The sequence below is a fragment of the Zingiber officinale genome, chromosome 5A, assembly GCF_018446385.1.
Source record: "Zingiber officinale cultivar Zhangliang chromosome 5A, Zo_v1.1, whole genome shotgun sequence".
In the NCBI taxonomy this organism is placed as follows: Eukaryota; Viridiplantae; Streptophyta; class Magnoliopsida; order Zingiberales; family Zingiberaceae; genus Zingiber; species Zingiber officinale.
This window is the reverse complement of record NC_055994.1, coordinates 136,571,130-136,590,871: the sequence shown is the minus strand read 5'-3', so window position 1 is coordinate 136,590,871 and position 19,742 is coordinate 136,571,130. Positions and strand designations below refer to the sequence as shown.

Genomic DNA, 19,742 nt, shown 5'->3' with positions numbered 1-19,742 from the left:
GGACCGCCTACGAACTTGACCAGATGCAACGCTGCTCTTCCCGGTGTCGCGATATCCATCTTCAGCCGTCGGATTCCTCCGTCGACGTTGTACATCCGGAATCGGTCGATAAAATTTTGGACGAGGGAATGTCAGCCCACACCGTCCTGTTCTTCTTCCTCTTTTGGAATCGGTTTCTTAATTGCAGAGGCGAGCCCGCGGCTGGTGTTCGCTTCCCGCGCAGAAGAGAAGGAATACTTTAATGCGCGCCTTTCCCCGGTGGGGTTCTTTCCATTTCTGGATCATTGTAACGTGATATGCTATCTCCTCGCTTCTGTCGCCCACCCCATTGCCCATACAGCGCCCGTCGCGCTCCTTCGTCGCAATCGCAGTATTATCGGGATCCACGAACATCTGATATTTGCAGCATTGGAGCGTTTGCAGGCGCCAGTTTGCTAGCCTTTCGAAGCCCCCAGCTTTTCTCGCTTCAGGATCGCCAGATCTCCCCAGTTCTAGGGATTTAAGATCCTGTCCGGCGACCTACTTCCAGATCGCGTGTTCGTCGAAAAGGTGCTAACTTTGGCTCCTTTTTATATGTATGTATGTGTATAATATATTACTTTTTTCCGTTCTTGATGTTGTGGGTTTTGTATCTCGATAACAATCTCTTATTTTTATAATAAAATGCAACCTTCGAGTTCTTCCTTGCTAGATTTTTGATCTGGTTTATGGTCGTCTTGTTGTATTTGAACGCGAAAGCGCGTTTCTGTTGATTTTGATCGTTCGGTAACTATTATTGTTCTTGTTTCTAAGCTTGGTAGTTGGCTGTCTGTTTCGCAATGGTTTCTCTAAGAAAGATGGTGCCTCTGTGGTAGTTGAGCTTTCTAGATCCGCGGTACGGACAAGGAGAAGTCACTGATATTTGATGGAGCAGGAAGTGGAAATGCTGGTTGTTTGCCGTCCCAGCCCTCAAGATATATTTATTTGCCTCGCCTTTGGACAGTTATGGATTTACAAACGATCCCTCCGTTTCTTCTTCCTCTCAGCCACCTGATTCTCGTCAATTTGGTCACCCTACGCCGTCTGATGCTGAGAGGTTCAGCTATGATGTCAGCAGGATGCCAGATTGCCCTCCGAAAAATTCTGGCCATCGTCGAGCTCACTCAGAAATCCTGAGTCTCCTAGATGACTTTAGCTTTGGTAGCGACCTTGGTGTGGTGAGGTCGCATGATGAGCCTTCACTGTCCGATGAGACTGGGGAGGACCTTACTTCGATGTTTGTTGATGCTGAAAACTTCAGCTCTTGTGCTACCTCTGCTGGTCTGTCCATTTGTGAGGTATCACCTGCTCCAGATGTTCCCTCCGGTTCCAGTGAGAGGCCAAGGATGAGGCATCAACATAGCCAATCTCTAGATGGATCTACTGCAATCAAACCTGAGTTTTTGATGTATGGGGATGAAGGGTCTTCATCTATGGAAACAAAGAAGGCTATGTCAGCTGCAAAACTTGCTGAATTGGCTCTTGTTGATCTAAGGCGTGCAAAGAGGTTTCACATAACAAATAAAGTTGTTTTTTTATTCCATTCAATTGCCTTGTTCCCTTCATTGATCCAAACCCAAGTTTTACAGGATTTTGGCAAATAGACAATCAGCTGCAAGATCAAAAGAAAGGAAGATGAGATACATTTCAGAAATTCAATGGAAGGTGCAAACTCTCCAAACTTAAGCACCCACATTATCTGCTCAGCTGAATGTGCTACAGGTACACTTGCTGATGTTTTTTTTCCTCATTGATGTTTACTCTATCAACTGCTGAAAATATGTAGACCCAGCAGTTATGTCAAAAGATGATAATACCTTTACAATATTCAATCTTGAAGCCGAATGCCTGAGACTTTTTATGATGCAAGATCTTTTATTTATGAGTGGAATGCAAGGTCATATGGAGCAAAAAGTTCCAAACAGTTGCCAAGTACCAAATTGTCATTGTGTATAGAAAAAAACTTCACCAGCACTAATTCTACATAAGAGAGAACTTATATCTCTTCATCAACGTTGGAACTTGAGGTGACAATGAAGTGACAATTTTATTGCATTGCACTTTCTCTCAAATAAAGTGACAATAAATCTCTCTCTGAGGTGAACAACCTCTATAAAAAGGAAGTACGGGAAGGTACCCAAACTTTAGTTTGAAAATGTTGATGAAATTACTTCACTTATGTGATCCCAATGGAAGTGTCATCAATGTTGATAAGTCGCTATATAGACAATAAGGAGGAAAAATCTTCCTAACTAGAAATAAGGTGAAATACTAAGTGATTACTTGTTCCAAGTCATACCATACTAAAGAAGAGCAAAGCAAAAAGTTTCAAATAGAGTCCTTAGTGATTGTTTTAGTTCATATATGATTTCTTAAGCTTGCACACTAGGTTACTTTTCTCTTGAATAATAAACTCCAAAGGTTACTTCATATAAACCTCCTTAATAAGATCAACCCGAAGGTCCTGAGGAAGACAATTTTGATGTCAAGCTAATGAAAGGCTAAGATAGCTATCAAAGTGAGAAAAAGGTGACTTTAAGTAAACTTTATCATAAAAAAAATGTCAAGATAGTCTGCATTATAAATTTGAGTTTATCCCTTAGCTACAAGGCAAGATCAAACTAAAATATGATTATTTATTTGTAAAAGCTCACGTGTAGCCTTCTATTGACTTTCCTGGAGGGAAAGGAAAGAATCCCAAGTATCATTAGAGTGGAGAGCATCCATTTTATTGATAGTAGCCTATTGCTAACTTCGATCAGAAAGGGTCTCTAAAACATTATAAAGCTATCAAAGATATATATATATATATATATATATAAATTAGGTCACAATGAATAATATGACAAATAGCCTTAACATCGTGGGTGTTTAATAGAACACTTTCTCCTACATTTTTGTAAAGCATTGGGGAGGTTTAAATTAGAAGCAGTAAATGATTGAAGGGTTGGAGAGTCTCAAGAAAATGCTAGAGCATGCACATGTCTCCGTCTTTAGCAACAAAACTACAAAGGCAGCTTAGCTTGTATGAAATAAGGACTACGATAGCAGAAGTTATGAGAATTGACAATGAGGTAGTAACCGAGAGCACGTCCTTAAGAAAACTCTGGACGATCCATCAAACAAAAATAATTTAGCACTGCAAGTTTTTTAGGGAAAAATACTTTTAACTCCCCTCTATTTTCTATCAAGTAGCCTTTTACCCTCTGTATTTTAAAATAACATTTAACCCCCTTTGACCAAAGTCAAATGTGAAAAAAAAATTGTAAAAGACAATTATGTCCTTGTTTTTTTGGATATTTTTTGATAATCTTAAGAGAAAAAAATCATATTAAATTTATTGATAATTTACATCTACTTCTGTTTTCTTTGTTGATATTTGAACTAATTCTAGACAATTCAAGGCCCTAATTGATATTTCATCATGTGCATGACTGCTTTTATACTAATTAAAATCAATAAATTGTATGTAATTGTAACCTCCAACAATATATAAAGATTAATACTTAATTATACGAATAAAATAAAATTAAGCAATTTAAAATATATATTTTCGTTGCCCCGGCTGCGTAGCCTTAGAATATATTATATAATAATTATTTTCTTCACTTCCTCCTAAATTTAAAATTTTAGATTCACCCCTGTCCACAATTATATAAGGTTCCAAGAAAATAGGTGAAGGTATAATTTTCTTTTCTTACGTGAAGATAAATTTTCTTCGTCTTTTTCGATCTCTTTTGCTTTCTCATGCATGCACACGAGTTCATCACTGACTTGATTATCAAAGAGGGTAACACCGATGATGCCAATCCTCAGCTGACAAGCTTTGCTTTGCAAGACACTGAGAGCGGACGCACCGACAAACCGACATTAACCACAAATCCGAGTGAGTGACGAAGGGCACCATCACTGGATGCTTATATATATTTTTTTGTCTTTTTATGTATATTTTTCTCCCTGTGTACACCTTCTATCCAACTAATCAATAATTAAAGAGCTGACCGAAGATATATGTAATTATTTTTCACATCAATTTAATATGTTTTTTTCCTCTTAATATTATCAAAAAAATATGAAAAACATAAGGACATAATTGTCTTTTACACATTTTTTCACATTTGACTTTGGTCAAAGGGGGGTTAAGTGTTATTTTTTAAATACAGGGGGTAAAATGCTACTTGATAGAAAATAGAGGGGGGTTAAAGGTATTTTTTCTTATTTTTTATTTTTTATTTATTATTGCTTCATAATTTGATGGGGTGTGGTTGGATAGAATTACTGATGCAGATAATTGTGGCTAAAACCTAGACATTTTTAATAGTAATTCAGTGGGATATGGCCTGATTGAATTACTGATGCAGAGTTGCAGTAGTCCGATGGAGGTTATCTAGGGTGGAGTGGTATGGGGACACCGGCAAGGTAGTCAGTTGAGTTCAACAGGAGGATTGGCTTTGAAGTTCAACAAGGGAAGCACCATGGACTTTCAATGCTCCCAATTTATAGGGAGATGAGGATCGACAACTTCTTAAGGCTGGCAGACCTTCAAATTTAATGTTTATTCACCTCAAGGGTTGTCGATTGGCAGAACGGTATGGAGACGATGTTAGAGAACAGTAGGGCTGGGATGCAACAGTTAGGCAGTAATAGAAGAGGCATAGCCTGAAGGGTATGTGAACTATTGTACTGCAGTACACATATGATACCTCTCCATATTAGGATACCTTATCTCCATTTGTTTTGTGTGATCATTATCAGTAGGTAGAAAATGATTGTTTCTTTAATTTGGAGTATCTATCACCTACAACATATCCATGTATAATGAATGCTCTTCGATTGTTCAACTTGTGTATCTGTCTTATTGGACAAGTCATGATTCACTGCTGCTGCTAAGTAGCTTATGTCTGCTACCATTTTCCCAGTGGGTTAACAATATGCTGCTGCATTTTATTATGGAATCACCTCTCAATATAAGATAATAAAATTAGTTATATTGATCATTGCGGCGTCACTACTAAACTCATTATGCAATTCTTTTTATGGTTGACATTGGAAATGATAAATTGTTCAGATATGGAAGAAAAAAAAATCCTCATTCTTGTTATCTTTTTCTTCTACAGACAGATACCAACGGCCTAACTGTTGAAAACAATGAGTTGAAACTGTGATTGCAGGCAATGGAACAAGAAGTTCATTTGCAGGATGGTAAGGACCTCATCTAATTTGTTGCAATTGTATCAGTTTTTTCAAAGGGAACTCAGTTATCAGACTTATTTTTGTTTATTCATCTTTCACACAACATCAAATCAACCTCATCATCCGACGCCAATGACTACTGTTCTCTGATATTATTTGGTTGTAATCCAATACTTAAAACCTGATGATGGTTATAATCCAATACTCTAATCAGATACTTTAACTGTTGAATACTTGCTGAGAAAAGTTGTTTATCGGTGCAGCACTGAATGAGACACTGAGAGAATAGATCCAGCTGCTGAAGATGGCTACTGGCCAAATGTTGCCGAGTGGCGGGCAAATGAACTTTGCTCCAACTTTTGGTGCAAACCAACAATATTACAATCATAATCCTGCAATCCAGTCTCTCTTGGCAACTCACCAGCATCAGCAACTACAAATCCGTTCTCAGCATCCGCAACAGCTGCAACCTCATCGGGCTCAACCGCGCCAGGTTCAGCAACAATCGCAGCCGCCAGTGGACCTGACAACGGAGGGGCCATTGTTGCCTTTCCAGAACCGGTTCGGCAAGGCTCCATTTGACAACATGAAAACTCATGAATGATGTTTAACCGGCTAGCCACCGATTTCTTAAGCCTTAACCATGAAGTGCTCTGCGTTTCTTCTTATTTCTAGAGCATAGATAATTATACATTGACTAAAATCTAGACACTTATATTGCATACCTAGTAGTTGGTGTTTCACAGAATTCTTACTTAGTGTGTTTGTCCCTGATTAAGTTTTAGAAAAGAAATATTTAATAATTATCTTGGTATGATAAAATATATGCATGATACTACTGTTACAACTCTAGAATTCTTTTTTTTTTTTAACCCATAGAATTGTGAAAGAGCTTTCAGTTAGTCATGAGTGTCTGCTTCCTAGAGAGAAACTCTAACTTTTTTCTAAGATGAGTAATTCTTAGGCTTTCTCCGGTGACTTTGGAAGGCTCTTCCTTGGTGGACGTCCACTCGTGGTGGACGTCCTCTAGCCGATGGTTCTCGGGTGAATTGAAAGTGTAGAGAAGATATCCTAATGATTATATTGAAGTTTTCTTATTTGATATAGAGGTATCTTTTCACCGGTCTATTGGAAAGTTACTCTTTGATTATCCAATAACCCCGCTCCTCTCTCCCCCCATCCTTCATTGTGTTTTTCTAGATTTTCTTCATTGGTTCTTCCTTGTTTCGCCCTCCTCTATTTTGGTTCGCGTGCAATGGATTGTTACTTGCTGGTTCTCCATTTCCACACATCAACAGAAGATTTCCCTTGGGTTTTCCGGTGAACTGAACAGCCAGTGGCATCTCCGGCCAAGTCATTGCAAGAAAAGAAAGTTCTACACAATTACTCATCATTAATGTGTCATTAATTCTAAGGGATTTTGGATTTAATTGGAAGCATTCGGTGGCAAATCCATTTTTAATTATGATTGCACGTGGCTTGCTTTTTCTTACACGGTGATCTTTGAAGATTTTCTGACTTGTTGACATTTGGAAGGTTTGATGGCAATTTTTACACAATGATATTTCATGGTTTTGTGACTTGTTGACATCTGGAAGGCTTGGTGGCAGGTTTTGACTTGCGATTTAGATTTCAAGTGGACACTTGGCAATGAGTAAAAAGAAGAAAGATTTCAAATATTCACCATTAAACGAAACTCATGCAAGGATCTCATTTGAAGAATCAAGATTTGTCAATATGGAAGTTTCGACGGCTAAATTGACAGCTGATATCATAGAGTGTGATAAGGAGGTGATGATGTGGCTCTGGGTGTGGCATTTCACCCCAGATGGTTGGTGTGATTGATGACAAGGTTGATGACATGGAAGATCATGGGTCCTATGTGGCCGACACAGTGGAATGTCAAGTTGAGGTGGATCATGCAACTGATGTGGCTAATTTGCCTCCCCTCCCTCCCCTAGGATAGGCTCACGGAGTGCCCAGGCCACCATCACCGGAGGTGGTGGGGGAATCCCTGTCAGAACAACAACCTACGACGGTAAATACTTTGACAAACGATTGCAATAGGGCTAATGAAAATGGAGACGACAAGCAACCTCAACAAAAGAAGTCTTGGGCTAATCTCTTCAAGGATAATCGGAAGATGAAGCTGTCCATGTTGCTAGATTAGTATGAAGCTAAGGGAGAAAGACTTACTTTTGACTATGATGACATTGATGGGGTCGAAGATGCAATGAGGTTCTGTTTGGTCAGTTGTTTCATGGGCTGACACCCTGGGATAGATGGTGTCAGAATTATTGGTGCTAGGTGGAAGATTAAGCACACATTTTTCTTGCACAAGTATGGATGGGTAGTCTACCGCTTTGACAAAGAGGAGGATCGAGAAAAGGTTCTAAAGGGAGGACCATACTTTGTCTTTGGTATTCATATTTTTATGAAGATCATGCCAAGGTGTTTTCTCTTCAATGAAGACTGTCGCTTTGTCCCTGCTTGGATTCAAATCCATGGGCTACCGACGGATTGTTGGGCGCAAAAGGTGCTAAGTATAATTGGATCGGAGGTTAGTAAACCGATGTACACTGATAACTTGACACGTACAAGGGATTGCTTGGAGTTTGCTAGACTTTTGGTGGAAATTCCGACGATTGGAGAGAGGATGTATGAGGTCCCCATCACTTTGCCTACTAAAGTTTAAATTGACCTCCGTATCATCTATGAAAATCTACCAGATTTCTGTGATGTGTGTAAGAGATTGGGTCATCGTTTGGACACATATCGTTGAAGTGGTGCTCCGGCAGGGAAAGAAACAAATCGTCCAAGGGATAATGTTAGAAATGGTGCCAATGAGCAACGACAATGGAGGCCAAGATTGCAATCAACAAGGAGTCGGGGGAGAACAAGAATGCGACAGCAATGGAGGCCGGCGCAGCAAAGACTAAATGTGGAAGCACCAGTTGAGCATAACAACTTGGAGACTGTTGTGGCAAATCCTACTCTAATGTCTACTGAACCGCCTACTGCTCATACCGATAGAGGTCAAGAAGTTGCTGTTAAGGATCCACCAATAGCAATTCCTCAAAATGCAGAAAATAATTTAAACATTATCACACAAATTGGAGAGGGGCAACCACCGTGTAATGCTCAACATGCAAAGTCCTCTGCTAATTCGTCTTCATTGTCATCACATACTGATGGAGGTCAAGAAGCTAATGGAAAGGATCCACCAATAACAATTCCACAAAGTGCATATGTCGTCTTCAATAATAATACACGGAGTGGAGAGAAGAATCCAACGTTAGCTGCTCAACATGCAAAGTCCTCCTCGGCAAGTTCGTCCTCTTCATCTGATCAAAGCAATATAGCATCAAGTGAGACAATTCATATCACATCTGAGATGTCCGCTTCAATCTTACTGTCAACCATATCACAGAGCGTAAGTGGGGTTGTTGAAAGTATCATACCGGCACCAAATTGTGGGAGACAACTTCGAGCGTGAGTAGCCCGCCGAGGTGGTCAATGAAGGTTGCAGTGTGGATTATTAGGAGTTTTCACAAGCCCCTAAAACAAGGGGGAGTGAAACACCTCCTTAGGCATAAAGACATCCAAGTAATCGCTCTATTGGAGACAAAGTTGAAAGAGGAATCTCTATCTCCAATTATGCAAAGACGTTTCGTAGGTATAGGTTGTGCTCATAATTTTAATATGTCTAACAATGGTCGTATTTTGCTTCTTTAGGATTTACAAAAGGTAGACATGGAAGTTCTTAAGACAACAGACAGACTATTCATTGTCGCATCAAATGCAACATATCCGGAAGGAGTTTCTTGGTGATGGTTGTTTATGGACTGCATTTGATTGCCACTCGGACGTTGCTATGGGAGACACTTGAGGAACTAGGTGTAGCTATTTCTGAATCTTGGATGGTAATGGGGGACTTCAATTCTATATTAACTATACATGACAAGTAAGGAGGCGCACCGGTCACCAATCATGAAATGCGAGATTTCCAAAACTTTGTGCAAGCATGTGGACTAGTGGATTTTCGCTCCATTGGATGTCAACTTACTTGGACAAATGGTACGGTCTCCTCCAAATTGGATAGAGTTCTGATTAATTCCTTTTGGTTAATGACATAATTTAATGTGTATGCGGAGTTTACGACACCTGGATGCCTCTCGGATTACTCTTGTGGGATAGTGCACACAATGGCGAAAGACCGGCCTCCGAACCGGTCTTTCAAATTCCTAAACATGTGGACTCTTCATGAGGATTTTCAACAGATTGTGAGGAACTCTTGGACAACCCCGACCGAAGGACATGCTCAATTCATGCTCAAATTAAAGTTGAACCGGTTAAAGGGCCGATTGCGAGAATTGAACAAGGAAAAGTTTGGGCACATCTCGGAGAAGGCAAGAAGAGCAAATGCAGAATTAGAACAAATGCAAAGAGATATATTGGAGAGAGGGGTTGCCCCTACAGAGTATATACATGTCCGATGACGAGCCACACTTCTTGCGGAAGCGGAAAAACACTTTTACCAACAAAGGGCAAAGAATATGTACCTAAAGAGCTTTGACAAATGACTAAATTCTTTCATGATGTGGTGAAGAGGAACAATAAGAGGAATGTTATCATTACACTCACCAAAAGGGATGGGGAGCAAACATCAAGCATTGGTGAAGTGACGGAAGAATTTGTAAGCTTCTTTCATGACTTGCTTGGCAAAACTAAAACATGCAGCCCTATGGACAACAATAGTATCCCTGGAAGGAAGCTAAATGTAACCCAATCAGAAGGGTTGACAAGGCCGGTGGGTGAGGATGAGATCAAAGAAGCCCTACATAACATTGGATGTGACAAGGTATCAGGTCCGGATATCTATAGGGCGAAATTTTTCACTTCATCATGGGATATAGTGTTGGTGCAATATCCCTCAGGTCAAAGTTGACCTGGTTGACCAAGCTTGAGTCTTGGTTTGGGTTTCAATGTTTGACAATACAAGACTTCGATGATATGGACAAGTGCAGGAGCAGTTGTTCATTTGGAGAGATTGTTTGGTGTAATTTCCCTCTGATCAGGGTCTGATCAAGTTGATTGAAGAAGAGTCAAGTAGGTCAAGGTTGACCAAATACTTGACTGAGAAGTCCTAACTGGGATGTTAGGAAGAAGGAAAATCCTGGTGAGTGAAGCTAGGTGAAAGACCTAGTGAGTGAAGCTAGGCAGATAGAAAATCCTAGTGAGTGAAGCTAGGTGAAAGACCTGGTGAGTGAAGCCAGGCAGAAGTAAAAATCCTAGTGAGTGAAGCTAGGTGAAAGACCTGGTGAGTGAAGCCAGGCAGAAGTGAAAATCCTAGTGAATGAAGCTAGGTGAAAGACCTGGTGAGTGAAGCCAGGCAGAAGAGAAGTCCTAGTGAGTGAAGCTAGGCAGAAGAGAAGTCCTGGTGAGTGAAGCCAGACATGGGGAAATCCAGATGGGTCAAGGTTGACCAGACATCTGGTGAAAGTCCAAGTAGGTCAAAGAGATTGACTGGATACTTGGTGTTAGGGTGTATACTAAAAGCCTAGCTTTTGGTATAAACATTTATCTAGTAATAAGAATCACATTGGTCAAATGTCTACATTTATGATAAATATAGTTGTTCAATTAATTTATATTGTAGATAACATGGTGTGTGGTGTCACACACAGAGGATCATGTTATCAGTACCTTATAAATTATAAACAGTAGCTCACGACCAAAATGGAAAGGAACAACCCATTAGAAGGTCGTAGTGTAATTAGGTATCAGTTTATCTTGACTGTATAATTACACTAGTACACTTAGAGTGTATTGAGTAGGACCATTTGAGGTCGTTTCTTTTATACTAGAAACAAAGACCTCGGTTATTATGGAAGTGTGTGCTCTTAATCCTAATATAATAACAAGCACATATATTTGATATTTATTTCTTTAATTTATCAATGGGTGAGATTTAGTTCGATGAATCAATAAGCCCGATAAGTTGGGAAATGGTATCACTTATAGTGTGTGTTGTTGATTATAGAAGGAAACCGTGTCCTAGAGATACTAGGTTGATAATGTCCTCAAGAGGAGCTCATAAGGATTGTCATATTAAACCCTGCAGGTGGACCTAGTCCGACATGATGATAAGGTTGAGTGGTACTACTCTTGGACTAAGATATTAATTAAATGAGTTGTCAGTAACTCACTTAATTAGTGGACATTCGATATCTTAAACACAGGGAGACTAACACACTCATGATAAGAAGGAGCCCAAAAAGTAATTTGGGATTGGTGCGGTAGTTCAATAATAGTTCTCTAGTGGAATGAATTATTATTGATAAAATTAAGTTGTGTGTTCGGGGCGAGCACAGGATGCTTAATTTTATCGGGAGACCAAAACCAATTCCTCCTCTCGGTCCCTATCGTAGCCTCTTGTATATAGAGATTTATACCCACCACATACCCACCTTCTTACCCAACCAATAGGGGCCGGCCAAGCTAAGCTTGAAGCTCAAGCTTAGGGCCAGCCAAGCCTAAAGGTTGGCCTTAAGGTGGCCGGTCAATAGCTTGAAGCCCAAGCTTAGGTGGCCGGCCACATCATATTAAAAAGGATTTTTTATTAAAATTATTTCTTATGTGGATATCATAGTTTTAAAAGAGAGTTTAAAAATTAAATCTTTCCTTTTAAAAGCTTTCTACAAAAGATTAAGAAAAGATTTGAAATCTTTCCTTATTTGTATATTGAAAGGAGATTTTATTTTTAAGAAAAACTTTCCTTTTTAACCATGATAATAATTTAAAAGAGAAGTTTAAAAATTAAATATTCTCTTTTATTAGTTTCTACAAAAGATTAAGAAAAGATTTGATATCTTTCCTTATTTGTAGATTGAAAAGAGATTTTAATTTTAAGAGATAGCTTTCCTTTTGGAAATTATCCACATGTTTAAAAGAAGAATTTTAATTTATAAAATTTCCTTTTATTAAAAAAAATTATTGGAGAAATTTTTATAAATTTCTGGAGACAAATTAGGAAGTTTTAATTAATTAAAACTCTCCTTGTTTATAACTTGATGGTGGCCGGCCATGTAAATTGAGAATAGGAAAATTGTTTTTAATTAAATAAATTTTTCTTTTTCATGGCAAAAGAATTAAGGAAGTTTTTAATTAAATTTCCTTATTTGCCAAGACCAAGGATTATAAAAGAGGGGGTAGAGGTGCCTTCATGTGTGATCAACTCTATTATTCTTCTCCTCTCTTTTCCTCCTTGGTGGCCGGCCCTAGCTTCTTCCTCTTCTCTTCTTCTTATGGCCGGCGGCAACCTCTCTTGGAGCTCTTGATGGTGGCCGGTTCTAGCTAGGAGAAGAAGGAGAGAAAGGTGGTTTTGTTTCTTGCATCCCTTGGAGCTTGGTGGTGGTGGCCGGACCTCTACTTCTCTTGGAGAATTGTGGTGGCCGAAACTTGTAAGGAAGAAGAAGGTGCTTGGTGGTTCTCATCTCGGAAGATCGTTGTCCACACAACGTCCGAGGTTAGAAGAGGAATACGGTAGAAGATCAAGAGGTCTTTTAGAAGGTATAACTAGTAATTTTTCCTTTCCGCATCATGCTAGTTATTTATGGAAATAATACCAAATACAAGAGGCTTACGATTCTAGAATTTCGAATATGTTTTTCGATGTTATGTTCTTTTATTTTTTCTTTTCCTTGTGATTTGATTGTTCTTTTCGGTTAACCTAAAGTTATTTTAGGAAATTAAATATTAGCTTTCTATAAAAGGTTTTGTCTAGTCGGTGGTGGTTGCTCCCATATCCAAGAAAGCCATGTGCCTCGCCACGTCAGTACTGGGAACCAATTATGGAAATTAATATTTAATGGAATTAATAACTTAGGTGATTTGGATCAAACGTGTTAAGTTCCGCAGGAGATCCAAAATTTAATTTAAAAGAAAACATGGTAGCTAGGAAAAGGTTCAGACCTTTGTACAAAATTTTTTTACAGTGGAACCTCTAGGTTTTCCGAGTAGCAACCAACACTTGGCACGATGAGGAAAAGTCCAAGTAGGTCAAGGGAGTGACCAGATACTTGGCACGATGGAGAAAAGTTCAAGTGGGTCAAAGGGATTGACCAGACACTTGGTGAGAAAGTCCTAGCTGGTCAAGGGTGACCGGATGCTAGGTTTTATGTTCCAACAGGTCAAAGATTGACCGGATGTTGGTTTGGGGGCTTTGGGACTTGGTTTTGGGCAAAAACCAGCATCTGGATCGATCAGCTGATCGATTGGATGCTTCCAAATCGATCAGTCGATCGATCAAGTGAGTCCCTGCGACAAAGCTCCTCCCAATCGATCAACCGATCGATTGGGAAGAAATGTCGCGAGCACAAAATGCCTCTGGATCGATCAGGTGATCGATCCAGAGACCCCGATCGATCAGTGGATCGATCGGGGTGGCGCGTTTTGTCGCGATAAGCCCTGGATCGATCAGCTGATCGATCCAGGCGAATTACTAGAGCACAGAGGCGCTTTGGATCGATCCAAAGCCTCCCCGATCGATTGGGAGCAATCCAATCGACCGGGATCCGACCGTTGGCGTCGTATTTAGCTGCAGGCGAGCGTTTCCTTTAGCAGAACTTCACCGATTTATCTCCGATCATTACAGCATCTCCACAGCAACTCTTTAAGGTTCAGATCGCCAGTTCTTGAAGGATCTTGGAGAGACATCCAAGTCAAGAGGCGAGAACACAACAAGAAGAAAAGCTAGGGTTAGGGTTTTCATTGCTTATCTTGTAAGATATTTCTTGTATCTGTTTTCCCTTTGCTTTCTTCTTGTATAGAGAGATTGTAGGGCTTCTCCGCCTTTGGTAGTTACTATAAAGGAGGGTTATTCATAGTGGAGGGTGCGTGTGTGTGTGGATCCTTGGACTAGTCACCTCTTGTGAGGTGGAGACCAAGTAAAATCCATTTGTTAGCGTTGTATGCTTTTGTTTCTTGTATTTCCGCTGCATATCTCTGAAGAAACGAGCAACGCCGACGACGAGCACGCAGAGAGCTATTCACCCCCCCTTCTAGCTACTTTTTGGTCCCAACAAGTGGTATCAGAGCGAGGCCGCTCTTCACCGGAATCATCGCCGGAAGGGGCAAACAAAACAAGCAAAGCTAGAGGGTGAAGAAGTTGAAGAAATTCTACAAGTCGAAGACTTCATCAAAAGGCTCAACTTCAAGATGCAATTCCAAGATGGATTTGGATTTGATACAAGGGTGGCTCCACCGTACACATCCACAAGCTTCGATTCTTGGATATCAAGAATCAAAAATTTCTTGATGATGGAGATAGAGCAATGATTTGCTCTCATAGAAGGATTTGAAGCTTCAACAAACTCCAAGGGCAAGCCTCTCAAGAAAAACAAATTGAGTCAAGAGTAAGTTCAAAGGAGCAAGGCAAACGATAAAGTGACCAAGGGATGCCAAGGAGCTTTGGAGCAAGTTGACATCAATTCATGAGATCCCCTCCACTGTACCGAATCAAGAGGAATCCAAAGAGGGCGACTCATTGGAGCAAGATCAAGAGGAGGACTCTGAAGTTGAGAGATGCTCAACTTCCGAAGAAGAAGTTCAAGAAGAAGCTTCATCTTTGAGGGAATGCAATGAAGGGAACAAGAAGGGAGCATACTCCTTGTTCCATGTACAAGATGATGAAGCCTCCACCTCTAGAATTGAGGGGGAGCAATCTTTGGTGACACCGGATCAAGAAGAAGGAGAAGCTTCTACATCCGGGCCAAAAGAAGAAGAGGATGATGAAGCTTCCACCTCCACAAGTCAAGCAAAATCAAATGGAGGAGTATCATCTTCGGATCAAGAGGAAGCTTCTACCTTCGGATCAAAAAGAGAAGATGTCACCCCTACAAGTAAAGGTATAACAATTTCAATTAATAATAAAAACCATATTATATGCTTTAAATGTAGGGAAAAAGGGCATTACAAAAGTAAATGCCCTAAATTGGCTAAGAAGAAGGGCCAAGTGGCACAAAAGAGCAAGGAGAAGCCCAAGGAGACCATCCCCGGAACAAAGAAGAGCAAGGAGCACATTGTGTGCTTCTTGTGCAATCAAAAGGGGCATTACCGAAGTCAATGCCCTAAGGGGAAGAAGAAGGTGGTCAAGGCTCTCGGAGGAAGCTCAATTCAAAGGGGCGCCTCCAAGGTAAAAAGAAAGGTAACTTTTATTGAGCCTACCCCTTTAAATTATGGTAAAGAGCATGCTAGTACTAACCTATATCATTTTAATGCTATTTACCATGAAAATATGAGGCATGATAAAGTTAAAGAAAATCATGTAGCTTTTCATGCTAAAATCACTACACCTAGGGCTAGGAATGTAGATAAAAATCTAGGCAAGAACACTAAGGTTAATAACTATAATCCTAGAAATAAAAATGTTCAAGGATTAAATAGAAAACCTAAATCTAGGGATTTATGGGAAGAAAATCAAGTCTTGAGGTCAAGACTTGATAAAATGGAAAATATCCTAAAAGAGAAAAATGAGCAAAACCTAGGTTTAGGAGTACTACAAGGGTCATCCAAGGGTCATAGAGGTTTGGGATACAAACCTAAAATCAAAAAGGATGTACCTACTTACCATAGGGTTCTATATAGCTATGGAACTAACTCTAAGTCTAGAGGTCAAGTCAAGGATACAAGGGAAGTTATCCCTAGAAGTATCTTTGCAACGACAAACGTGACTAAGACCTCTAAGAAGGCTAAGAAAGTCACTAACAAGGTCACAAGGGAAGCAATCCCTAGGGTTGACTTAGAAAAAGTTGTTAGAATGTATACTAAAAGCCTAGCTTTTGGTATAAACATTTATCTAGAAATAAGAATCACATTTGTCAAAAGACTACATTTATGATAAATATAGTTGTTCAATTAATTTATATTGTAGATAACATGGTGTGTGGTGTCACACACAGAAGATCATGTTATCAGTACCTTATAAATTATAAACAGTAGCTCACGACCAAGATGGAAAGGAACAAACCATTGGAAGGTCGTAGTGTAATTAGGTATTAGTTTATCTTAACTATATAATTACACTAGTACACTTAAAGTGTATTGAGTAGGACCATTTGAGGTCGTTCCTTTTATACTGACTTAATAAAGGAACAAAGACCTCAGTTATTATGGAAGCGTGTGCTCTTAATCCTAATATAATAACAAGCACATATATTTGATATTTATTTCTTTAATTTATCAATGGGTGAGATTTAGTTCGATAAATCAATAAGCCCGATAAGTTGGGAAATGATATCACTTATAGTGTGTGTTGTTGATTATAGAAGGAAACTGTGTCCTAGTGATCTAGGTTGAGAATGTCCCCAAGAGGAGCTCATAAGGATTGTCATGTTAAACCCTGCAGGTGGACTTAGTCCGATGATCCGGTGATGAAGTTGAGGTACTACTCTTGGAGCTAGATATTAATTAAGCGAGTTGTCAGTAACTTACTTAATTAGTGGACATTTGTTATCTTAAACACAGGGAGACTAACACACTCATGATAAGAAGGAGCCCAAAATGTAATTTGGGATTGGTGCGGTAGTTCAATAATAGTTCTCTAGTGGAATGAATTATTATTGATAAAATTAAGTTGTGTGTTCGGGGCGAGCACGGGATGCTTAATTTTATCGGGAGACCAAAACCAATTCCTCCTCTCGGTCCCTATCGTAGCCTCTTAATTATAGAGTACTATACCCACCTTCTTACCCATCCTATAGGGGCCGACCAAGCTAGCTTGGAGACCAAGCTAAGGCCGGTCATGGGTATGTTCATGGGTGAATTCATATGGCCGTCCCTATTAAAATAAAAAGGAATTTTAATTTTAAAATTTTTCTTATGTGGATAATATAATTTAAAAGAGAGTTTAAAAATTTAAATCTTTCCTTTTATAAGATTCTACAAAAGATTAAGAGAAGAGTTAAAATCTCTTTCCTTATTTGTAGATTAAAAGGTTGATTTTAATTTTGGTAAAAACTTTCCTTTTAATTATATTCATGATTTAAAAGAAAGTTTAAAAATTAAAAATTCTCTTTTATTAGTTTCTACAAAAGATTAAGAAAAGATTTAATATCTTTCCTTATTTGTAGATTGAAAGAAGATTTTAATTTTTGGAGATAACTTTCCTTTTTTGAAAATTATCCACATGTTTAAAAGAAAGATTTTAATTTATAAAATTTCTTTTTATTAACCAATCATGAAGGGATTAAAATTATTGGAGAAAATTTTATAAATTTCTAGAAACAAATTAGGAAGTTTTAATTTTTGTTTTAATTAAAACTCTCCTTGTTTTGGGGAGAAGAGTGGCCGGCCATTATAATTTGAAAAGAGAAAATTATTTTAATTAAATAAATTTTCCTTTTCAATGGCAAAAGAATTAAGGAAGTTTTTATTAAATTTTCCTTATTTGCCAAGACCAAGGATTATAAAAGAGGGGGTAGAGGAGGTTTCAAGGTGAACGACTCTATTCTATTTTTCCTCTCTTTTCTCCTTGGGTGTGGCCGACCCTTTCTTTCCTCTCCTCTCCTTTGTGTGGCCGAAACCTTCTCATGGTGGAGATAGCTTTGGTGGCCGGATCTAAGAAGGAGAAGAAGGAGAGAAAAGAAGTCTCTTTTCTAGCATCCCTTGGAGCATGGTGGTGGTGGCCGAACCTCTTCATCCTAGGAGAAGTTTTGATGGCCGAAACTTGTAAGGAAGAAAAAGGTGCTTGGTGGTTCTCATCTCGGAAGATCGTTGCCCACACAACGTCCGAGGTTAGAAGATGAATACGGTAGAAGATCAAGAGGTCTTTCTAAAAGGTATAACTAGTAATTTTTCTTTCCGCATCATACTAGTTATTTTTGGAAATAATACTAAATACAAGAGGCATACGATTCTAGTGTTTCGAATTTGTTTTCGATATAGTGTTTCTTTGTTTTTTTCCTTGTGATTTGATTTGTTCTTTTCGGTTGACCTAAAGTTATTTTAGGAAATTAAATATTAGCTTTCTATAAAAGGTTTTGTCTAGTCGGTGGTGGTTGCTCCCATATCCAAGAAGGCCGTGTGCCTCGCCACGTCAGTACTGAGAACCAATTATGGAAATTAATATTTAATAGAATTAATAACTTAAGGTGATTTGGGTCGAACGTGTTAAGTTCCGCAGGAGACCCAAGTCAAAACCTAAAAGAACAAATAGATTAAGTTTTGGATCAAACGTGTTAAGTTCCGCAGGCGATCCAAAATTTAATTTAAAAGAACACATGGTAGCTAGGAAAAGGTTCAGAGCTTTGTACAAAATTTTTATACAGTGGAACCTCTAGGTTTTCCGAGTAGCAACCAACAAAAGTGACCAAGGCTTCTAAGAAGTCAAACAAGGTCACTAGGAAGGTATCTAGGGAAGTTATCCCTAGTGAATACCTAGAGCATCCAAGGAGCACCAATAGGTTTTGGGTTCCTAGGAGCATCTTCTCTACCCCATAGATGGGTTAGAGAGTGTCAACTCTAAGAAGAAGGGTAGTAAACCCAACTTTGAAGAAATTGACACTCAAGGAGCATTTTCAAGGTAATTATCAACTTTTGAAAATGAAATGGATTTATGATTTACTCCTTGAAAGAGTAAAATGTGTCAAATTTGAGAAGTTTTGGTTTTATTTTAAAATGGCACATATTGGAAAATCATAAGACCTACCAAGTTTGGATTTTGGTATGTTCTTAGGAAATTAAAGGCAATTTGAGCCTTAATTTAAAGTGCTACTTTTGTGGAAAAATGAAATATGCCAACATTTGAGGAATAAGCTTAATTTCAATTGGCATAAGTTAATCAAGAGAATTAGAAATGCCCATTTAGGCTTTGGCACTCTCTTGAAGCACTTCGGGCAATCTAGGGTTTAAGTTTTAGGATTAGCTAAGATTAAGGATACTTAGATAGGTAATCTAGGTATTTTATTTATGCTAGACTTTGCCATGATTGTTTGTCTATTATATGTCATAACATCATGTTTTATTTTTGCACTCATGCCTTATCATGAAAATACAAAAATACCATGTCATGTCATACATACATCATGTAGTTATAAGAAAATTTTCTTTTGAAAATTATTTCTTTTTGATGTATGTCATAAAATTATCATGCATTATGCTTATTTCCTTAAAATTAAGGACAAATGACATTTATCAACAAGTCAACAAGTGACATCCTAGGTGGATGTTCAATATCCACAAAATGCCTAGATAGATATGCATGATCCCTAGATTAGGACAAAACCAAATTTTACATCTCACAAAGACTTATAAGTTGACTTGTATGTGTTTTGTGCACAATAGATACAAGTGAGATGTTAGGATGATGAACAAAACTCAACATGTTGATTTAGCGCATTTCTTTGAGTTTTAAGTTCATCAAAACACATAGTTATGTGTTTTCCCATCATTGGGAAAGCTAATGTACAAATCATGTGCATTAAGCCCAAGGAACATGGTGGGATATTGGTTTTGAAAATCATTTTAAAATG

At 38.7% G+C, this 19,742-nt stretch overlaps 1 pseudogene; it reads left to right on the top strand.

Annotated features, from left to right (window-relative positions):
* Nucleotides 1-5,993, top strand: LOC121981999 (annotated as a pseudogene).
* The last annotated feature ends 13,749 nt before the right edge of the window (nucleotides 5,994-19,742 follow it).